The sequence below is a fragment of the Lissotriton vulgaris genome, chromosome 5, assembly GCF_964263255.1.
Source record: "Lissotriton vulgaris chromosome 5, aLisVul1.2, whole genome shotgun sequence".
NCBI classification, from domain to species: Eukaryota; Metazoa; Chordata; class Amphibia; order Caudata; family Salamandridae; genus Lissotriton; species Lissotriton vulgaris.
This window is the reverse complement of record NC_141693.1, coordinates 1,564,837,753-1,564,846,992: the sequence shown is the minus strand read 5'-3', so window position 1 is coordinate 1,564,846,992 and position 9,240 is coordinate 1,564,837,753. Positions and strand designations below refer to the sequence as shown.

The 9,240-nt window shown below is 45.8% G+C and overlaps 2 non-coding genes across 2 annotated transcripts; both read left to right on the top strand.

Annotated features, from left to right (window-relative positions):
• Nucleotides 1-3,963: 3,963 nt before the first annotated feature.
• Nucleotides 3,964-4,036, top strand: TRNAR-ACG (transfer RNA arginine (anticodon ACG)). The gene has a single exon. It is a non-coding gene; the product is annotated as a tRNA-Arg (tRNA).
• A 3,961-nt stretch (nt 4,037-7,997) lies between these two features.
• On the top strand, nt 7,998-8,070 carry TRNAR-ACG (transfer RNA arginine (anticodon ACG)). Its single transcript has one exon. It is a non-coding gene; the product is annotated as a tRNA-Arg (tRNA).
• The last annotated feature ends 1,170 nt before the right edge of the window (nt 8,071-9,240 follow it).

Below are 9,240 nucleotides of genomic sequence, written 5' to 3'. Positions count from 1 at the left end.
ATTGATGAGGTACCTTTTTTCATCCAATAATATAAACATTACAATGATCTATAAACATTATAAGAAACTACAGCACGCCTGTAAGACCATGAAGTTCCGTCCTGTGTGCTTTTATAATAAACTGATCTGTAAACCTCGTTACATAAACAGCTACGCATTTGAATTAAGTTACATACTAGGAATTTAACGCCAATATTCATTTTTTAAAGTGGGCCATTCAGAGTTTCTCGAGAGGTCTGCTTTAACTGTAAAACAGATAACTGTCGATTTGCCAAAGGGCCCAATATTTTCATCGAACAATAAATGCTAGTGAATTTTAAAAAAAAGCACCTTTACAAGCGTGGTCTCGAAGGTGCGGACCTTCATAATGGCTGTCACGGATGCAGCTGCTAGTGACTTTTTCCATTAAAACTGGTCAAAATAACGTGGCATCTGCGATACTAGTACATGGCCAATGGCCACGGTTCTAGAAAAATAAATAACAAATGTATTGTGTCTGCGAAACAGTCGTTCTTTCCAGTTGCGATATATTATGTTTGCAAACAGTTGTATTTCCCGCCAGACCGCCCTCTGCACTTGCACTGCAGCGGAAAAGAAGTAGTTAAGTCGCGAGTTCTGACCAAATCGAAAAGACTTTGATCCAATCAGAGCAGGGAGCAAAATATACAAAGTGACATCAGTACTCTTTGCCCAATAGAGCAGTGGCTGTTAAAGTTGTTGTGACTTTTATTGCCTGTACATTCGGTGAGTTCCTTAAGTGATCCCTTCATAGAGCTCATTATTTGACTCTTCACTACTTAACGTGAAAGAGCTATAATTTTCCCAGCTTATTCAACCTTTCTAGCGTGCACACTACCGACCATATCCCAGAGCGCATATGCACTGGTCTAGTACTCCGCCCAGTCTTGAACACATAGCAGTGGGCCAGTGGCGCAATGGATAACGCGTCTGCCTACGGAGCAGAAGATTCCACTCGACTCCTGGCTGGCTCGACTCGACTCTGCAAAGTGCTCATTTCATCCCTTTGTTAAGAAGTGCAGTTATTAATGACAACATGAAATTAGTCGTGTGTTAAAAAGTCTCTACTGTACTTTGCCAAAATCGCGGCATTTTAAATAAAACATATAGAGGGGAAATGGACACAAGTATCATTTTTTTATTTAATGGCGTAAAACAAAAGATGCATTCCCGGATGCTCTGTTTTACTTGTAAAGAAAAGAAAGGTTACAGTCGTCTTGACAAAGAACTTATTTTTTATGGGAAAATAAATTATTGTGACATACACATTTAGCGCACTATTATAGTTGGATCAAATCTAACCTTCTCTCAGAGGAACACCGGGTGATCGGGGGGGGGGGGGGGGAGGGGGGGGGTGAAGAGTGTGTGCTTTTCTTTTTTTCTTGAAACATGACTAAGAAAGCTGTGTGTCAACGCATGCCCGAAGGCTGCTCCTTGATGCAATACATCGCGTGCTTTTATTTTATTTTATTTTATTGATGCGTTTTTATATAGCGGAGACTTTAACCGAAGGTGTCAGAGCGCTTCACAATACTTCACAATAGGAACAGAACTGCTACATGAGAACATTACAAGTGAACAAATTACAAAAGCAAACGTTACATTGCATGAGGCAAAAGGTACAATCGTGAGCCAACAAAATACAAGAGGTAAGAAACGGTGCATTACAGGAGGAAAAAGTGACACTTGTGCAGGTTACAAAAGCATATAAAGTAAACATAAAGGTATAATACTGCAATATATGGAGGACACTTAAACACAAGGAGCCTTTCATTTGGGCCTGGGGACGCGCTTCCCGCCCCCCCGCTCTGTGACGCCTTGGCGAGCGCCCTGGAGGGGGAGAAGCGAGTAGTGCCCTGACGTTGGAGAGGCCCACCACGTGTCTACAGGGGCCCTGTCTGTCTTCTGGCTCCTCACCCCCATCCTCATTGCACACCCTGCCGGCCCCTGGCCTCTGGCAGTGTGCATCAGCTGTCGCTTTAAGACCCTGGTCCTTGCAGTGACGCTTCCCGCGCGGTGTTTAGTTTGGAAGACGATGATGATGAGGTGTACTTCGTGTCCTTCGTTGGCAGAGATGGTGCGCGGAGACGGCCGCCACTAATGTGCGACGTACAGATCGCAGGATCCCCGGTACATGCTCTGATTGACACTGGGGCATCCGTGAACGTCATGGACAGCATCCAATATGATCGTCTATCCCCTCGCCCACCTCTCTCTCCATCCAACGCTAAAATCTACTTTTAGAAACAGTGTAGATTAAGCCCCACTCTGCGGCCTAGGTATTCCTACCCCCGGTGCTATGGCACCACAGGGGGTACAGAGCTCGATGGGGGTACAGCGCTCCTCGGAACACCGGTCAAGCACGAAAGTAGCCCACGTGCGTACATATCAGTGTGTGCTGAGGCTTCTGGCGTCAGTGGCCTAGTCATTACCAAAGGTAGTACCCAACCAATACTTACAGCGCCTGCTCCCTTCATTGTGTGACCACAGGCTAAGCATGGGCGAATTTTGCGGATCTCGCGTTCGCGAATTTTGCGGATTTGCGGATTTGCAATCCGCAAAATCCGCGAATTCCCGCGAATTTGCGGATTTTTTTTCTTTTGTGTTCGCCCGTGTTTCTGCCAGTTCGCGAGGGTTTTTACAATTTCGCAATTTGCGAACTTACCTGTCGGGTCGCAAGTTTTGCGAACTTGTTGTTTCTACGTGTCCAGCCTGTTTGGGACACTCTTCTTCATCACTGCCACTCTCTGTCACCACTGCCACTCTCTGACTACTCATGCCACCCTCTGGCCCACCCATGCCACCCTCTCTTTCATCACCACACCCTCTGGTTGTCCAGTGTACATTATTTTCGGCAAAGCAAAGCACACCTTCCCTGCCTCAAGTGACCTGAATTAATTTGGGGCTGATTAATGTGTCACAGAATATTTTTTTAGCTGGCACCTGCTTCCTTAGTGCGCCCTGATTAGTGATCTTTTGCACTTGCTAAGTGCTTTCATTGTTGCAAAATTAGTTACAACACCTGCCCTGCCCCAACTGACAATAATGAATTAGGGGCTGATTAATGGATTTTAACTTCCAGCCTGGCTCCTGCTTGTCTCCCTTAGCTGTAATTCAGGACCTTTGTGGCATATGTGTAACTATTCTGAGGTTCAGAGCAGGGTCACATAATAGTTTCAACTGGCAACTGAACTCTGGAGGGGCCCCTCAGGAAGCACTACAGGAAATGGCTACTAATGATGAGCCTGAACTTTTGAACCTGGTAAGTAGTTACTTTCAGTTTTGCTAAGAGCGTATTTCTGCAATTTTGCACTTATTCGCGGGGCGCGAACTCACGCGAACAGTGCGAGCAGTGCGAGCAAAATCCGCTGCTCGCGGATTTGCGGATTTTGCGGGAGATTCGCGAATCTCGCGGATTGCGAATTTCCCGAAAATCCGCAAAATCCGCGAGCGGAACGGATTTTCCGCCCACACCTACCACAGGCGCAAGGCCAACAGGATGCCTCCTGGCAGGCCACGGTATCTGAAAGACTGCAGAACTGATTTTGTTTGTTTATAGCATATAGTAGTTTGTTGGTAGTTGTAATGTAGTACTGTCTGCAAAATGTTATATATTGTTATATATAACGGAAGGAATTGTAAGATGTCAGGCTCCAGCTGCATTTCTGCAGTTAGAGGAGGCAAAGCCAAGAAGCCTTTCCCCTCGAATGCAGCATTCATCTCTGCAAAGCAGTAAAGTGAGCAGGGCTCTGAAATTCCACAAACCTGTAGGCTGGCTTCAGAGCTGCGACTTGAAATGAGTTGATATTGTACTTAGCTCCTAGAACTGTGTGTTTTCTATTGTAGAGTGCACCGCTTCATCCTTACTGTCTGTCACACCACCAACTTGTTGCACCTCACCTGTGATTTGGCTATTATTTTTTCTCTGAAGACTTCATACACAGCGGGCCAGTGGCGCAATGGATAACGCGTCTGCCTACGGAGCAGAAGATTCCAGGTTCGACTCCTGGCTGGCTCGATTGATGAGGTACCTTTTTTCATCCAATAATATAAACATTACAATGATCTATAAACATTATAAGAAACTACAGCACGCCTGTAAGACCATGAAGTTCCGTCCTGTGTGCTTTTATAATAAACTGATCTGTAAACCTCGTTACATAAACAGCTACGCATTTGAATTAAGTTACATACTAGGAATTTAACGCCAATATTCATTTTTTAAAGTGGGCCATTCAGAGTTTCTCGAGAGGTCTGCTTTAACTGTAAAACAGATAACTGTCGATTTGCCAAAGGGCCCAATATTTTCATCGAACAATAAATGCTAGTGAATTTTAAAAAAAAGCACCTTTACAAGCGTGGTCTCGAAGGTGCGGACCTTCATAATGGCTGTCACGGATGCAGCTGCTAGTGACTTTTTCCATTAAAACTGGTCAAAATAACGTGGCATCTGTGATACTAGTGCATGGCCATTGGCCACGGTTCTAGAAAAATAAATAACAAATGTATTGTGTCTGCGAAACAGTCGTTCTTTCCAGTTGCGATATATTATGTTTGCAAACAGTTGTATTTCCCGCCACACCGCCCTCTGCACTTGCACTGCAGCGGAAAAGAAGTAGTTAAGTCGCGAGTTCTGACCAAATCGAAAAGACTTTGATCCAATCAGAGCAGGGAGCAAAATATACAAAGTGACATCAGTACTCTTTGCCCAATAGAGCAGTGGCTGTTAAAGTTGTTGTGACTTTTATTGCCTGTACATTCGGTGAGTTCCTTAAGTGATCCCTTCATAGAGCTCATTATTTGACTCTTCACTACTTAACGTGAAAGAGCTATAATTTTCCCAGCTTATTCAACCTTTCTAGCGTGCACACTACCGACCATATCCCAGAGCGCATATGCACTGGTCTAGTACTCCGCCCAGTCTTGAACACATAGCAGTGGGCCAGTGGCGCAATGGATAACGCGTCTGCCTACGGAGCAGAAGATTCCACTCGACTCCTGGCTGGCTCGACTCGACTCTGCAAAGTGCTCATTTCATCCCTTTGTTAAGAAGTGCAGTTATTAATGACAACATGAAATTAGTCGTGTGTTAAAAAGTCTCTACTGTACTTTGCCAAAATCGCGGCATTTTAAATAAAACATATAGAGGGGAAATGGACACAAGTATCATTTTTTTATTTAATGGCGTAAAACAAAAGATGCATTCCCGGATGCTCTGTTTTACTTGTAAAGAAAAGAAAGGTTACAGTCGTCTCGACAAAGAACTTATTTTTTATGGGAAAATAAATTATTGTGACATACACATTTAGCGCACTATTATAGTTGGATCAAATCTAACCTTCTCTCAGAGGAACACCGGGTGATGGGGGGGGGGGGGGGGAGGGGGGGGTGAAGAGTGTGTGCTTTTCTTTTTTTCTTGAAACATGACTAAGAAAGCTGTGTGTCAACGCATGCCCGAAGGCTGCTCCTTGATGCAATACATCGCGTGCTTTTATTTTATTTTATTTTATTGATGCGTTTTTATATAGCGGAGACTTTAACCGAAGGTGTCAGAGCGCTTCACAATACTTCACAATAGGAACAGAACTGCTACATGAGAACATTACAAGTGAACAAATTACAAAAGCAAACGTTACATTGCATGAGGCAAAAGGTACAATCGTGAGCCAACAAAATACAAGAGGTAAGAAACGGTGCATTACAGGAGGAAAAAGTGACACTTGTGCAGGTTACAAAAGCATATAAAGTAAACATAAAGGTATAATACTGCAATATATGGAGGACACTTAAACACAAGGAGCCTTTCATTTGGGCCTGGGGACGCGCTTCCCGCCCCCCCGCTCTGTGACGCCTTGGCGAGCGCCCTGGAGGGGGAGAAGCGAGTAGTGCCCTGACGTTGGAGAGGCCCACCACGTGTCTACAGGGGCCCTGTCTGTCTTCTGGCTCCTCACCCCCATCCTCATTGCACACCCTGCCGGCCCCTGGCCTCTGGCAGTGTGCATCAGCTGTCGCTTTAAGACCCTGGTCCTTGCAGTGACGCTTCCCGCGCGGTGTTTAGTTTGGAAGACGATGATGATGAGGTGTACTTCGTGTCCTTCGTGGCCAGAGATGGTGCGCGGAGACGGCCGCCACTAATGTGCGACGTACAGATCGCAGGATCCCCGGTACATGCTCTGATTGACACTGGGGCATCCGTGAACGTCATGGACAGCATCCAATATGATCGTCTATCCCCTCGCCCACCTCTCTCTCCATCCAACGCTAAAATCTACTTTTAGAAACAGTGTAGATTAGGCCCCACTCTGCGGCCTAGGTATTCCTACCCCCGGTGCTACGGCACCACAGGGGGTACAGAGCTCGATGGGGGTACAGCGCTCCTCGGAACACCGGTCAAGCACGAAAGTAGCCCACGTGCGTACATATCAGTGTGTGCTGAGGCTTCTGGCGTCAGTGGCCTAGTCATTACCAAAGGTAGTACCCAACCAATACTTACAGCGCCTGCTCCCTTCATTGTGTGACCACAGGCGCAAGGCCAACAGGATGCCTCCTGGCAGGCCACGGTATCTGAAAGACTGCAGAACTGATTTTGTTTGTTTATAGCATATAGTAGTTTGTTGGTAGTTGTAATGTAGTACTGTCTGCAAAATGTTATATATTGTTATATATAACGGAAGGAGTTGTAAGATGTCAGGCTCCAGCTGCATTTCTGCAGTTAGAGGAGGCAAAGCCAAGAAGCCTTTCCCCTCGAATGCAGCATTCATCTCTGCAAAGCAGTAAAGTGAGCAGGGCTCTGAAACTCCACAAACCTGTAGGCTGGCTTCAGAGCTGCGACTTGAAATGAGTTGATATTGTACTTAGCTCCTAGAACTGTGTGTTTTCTATTGTAGAGTGCACCGCTTCATCCTTACTGTCTGTCACACCACCAACTTGTTGCACCTCACCTGTGATTTGGCTATTATTTTTTCTCTGAAAACTTCATACACAGCTGGCCAGTGGCGCAATGGATAACGCGTCTGCCTACGGAGCAGAAGATTCCAGGTTCGACTCCTGGCTGGCTCGATTGATGAGGTACCTTTTTTCATCCAATAATATAAACATTACAATGATCTATAAACATTATAAGAAACTACAGCACGCCTGTAAGACCATGAAGTTCCGTCCTGTGTGCTTTTATAATAAACTGATCTGTAAACCTCGTTACATAAACAGCTACGATTTGAATTAAGTTACATACTAGGAATTTAACGCCAATATTCATTTTTTAAAGTGGGCCATTCAGAGTTTCTCGAGAGGTCTGCTTTAACTGTAAAACAGATAACTGTCGATTTGCCAAAGGGCCCAATATTTTCATCGAACAATAAATGCTAGTGAATTTTTAAAAAAAGCACCTTTACAAGCGTGGTCTCGAAGGTGCGGACCTTCATAATGGCTGTCACGGATGCAGCTGCTAGTGACTTTTTCCATTAAAACTGGTCAAAATAACGTGGCATCTGCGATACTAGTGCATGGCCAATGGCCACGGTTCTAGAAAAATAAATAACAAATGTATTGTGTCTGCGAAACAGTCGTTCTTTCCAGTTGCGATATATTATGTTTGCAAACAGTTGTATTTCCCGCCACACCGCCCTCTGCACTTGCACTGCAGCGGAAAAGAAGTAGTTAAGTCGCGAGTTCTGACCAAATCGAAAAGACTTTGATCCAATCAGAGCAGGGAACAAAATATACAAAGTGACATCAGTACTCTTTGCCCAAGAGAGCAGTGGCTGTTAAAGTTGTTGTGACTTTTATTGCCTGTACATTCGGTGAGTTCCTTAAGTGATCCCTTCATAGACCTCAGTATTTGACTCTTCACTACTTAATGTGAAACAGCTATAATTTTCCCAGCTTATTCAACCTGTCTAGCGTGCACACTACCGACCATATCCCAGAGCGCATATGTACTGGTCTAGTACTCCGCCCAGTCTTGAACACATAGCAGTGGGCCAGTGGCGCAATGGATAACGCGTCTGCCTACGGAGCAGAAGATTCCAGGTTCGACTCCTGGCTGGCTCGACTCGACTCTGCAAAGTGCTCATTTCATCCCTTTGTTAAGAAGTGCAGTTATTAATGACAACATGAAATTAGTCGTGTGTTAAAAAGTCTCTACTGTACTTTGCCAAAATCGCGGCATTTTAAATAAAACATATAGAGGGGAAATGGACACAAGTATCATTTTTTAGGTCTCGCCTGTTGTCGATGCGCATGCGCATCGAGCAAGCGAGACTATTGCGAGTTATCCACTCTTTATCCACACTGCAAGGAATCGTGGCGATTCCTTGCAGTGCACGATAAATTTAAGGTCAATGCGCATGCGCATTGAGCTTATGCGCATGCGCATTGACCTTAAAAGCGCGTGCGCGTGCACGTCCGTCTTTGTTAACCCCTCCGCCCCCTCCCGCCGTGTCGCATTTCTCCTCCCCCTCCCCTCTCTTCCTTCCGTCTTCCTGCCGTGTCGCACCTCTCCCCTCTCCGCCCCCTCCCCTGCCCGCCCCCTCCCCTGCCCTCCGTCTTTGTTAACCCGCTCCGCCCCCTCCCGCCGTGTCGCATTTCTCCTCCCCCTCCCCTCTCTTCCTTCCGTGAATCAAGCGGTATGGTGGAAGTCTGGCTGCGGCCAGACGCAGAGAACTGAAGCCTCTCTTGTCGCCTGCGTCCTGGAAATATTTTATTTCACGGCTACGGTTGGACCCCCATCAAAACTTGGACGAGGTATGAATTTCTTGGCGTTAAACGAGGTGGAAATATGCACAGCCATTTTGTTTGTGTTGGCCATCATAAAGATGGCCCAAACCTCCCAATGCTCTACCGGGAACACTGTCCAATGCAAGGCGCGTGCTACTGACCAGCCAGAAGCAAGCACGCTTAGGTGTCGCATCCACAGACCAGCCGTCATCCGCACTAAATCACTGGAGGGAAATATATTACCCTGACTGACCCTGCTCTGAATCTAGATCCAGGCAAGTGTATCACCTTGCCATTAAAAGGCAAACATTGCATAAACTTATGAGAACTATAGAGCGGGGTAGAGCTAAAACCTGGAAAGCACAGTTCTCAGAGGGAGTCCAGAAGTTTACTCCACAAAAGAGGTCTGTGAATTCTACTGTGAGAAAGAAAACTCACTACTCGCTTAATTCAAACCAAGCCAAACAGTAATGGTTGCAAATTAAATTCTGCAACCGTTTTCCG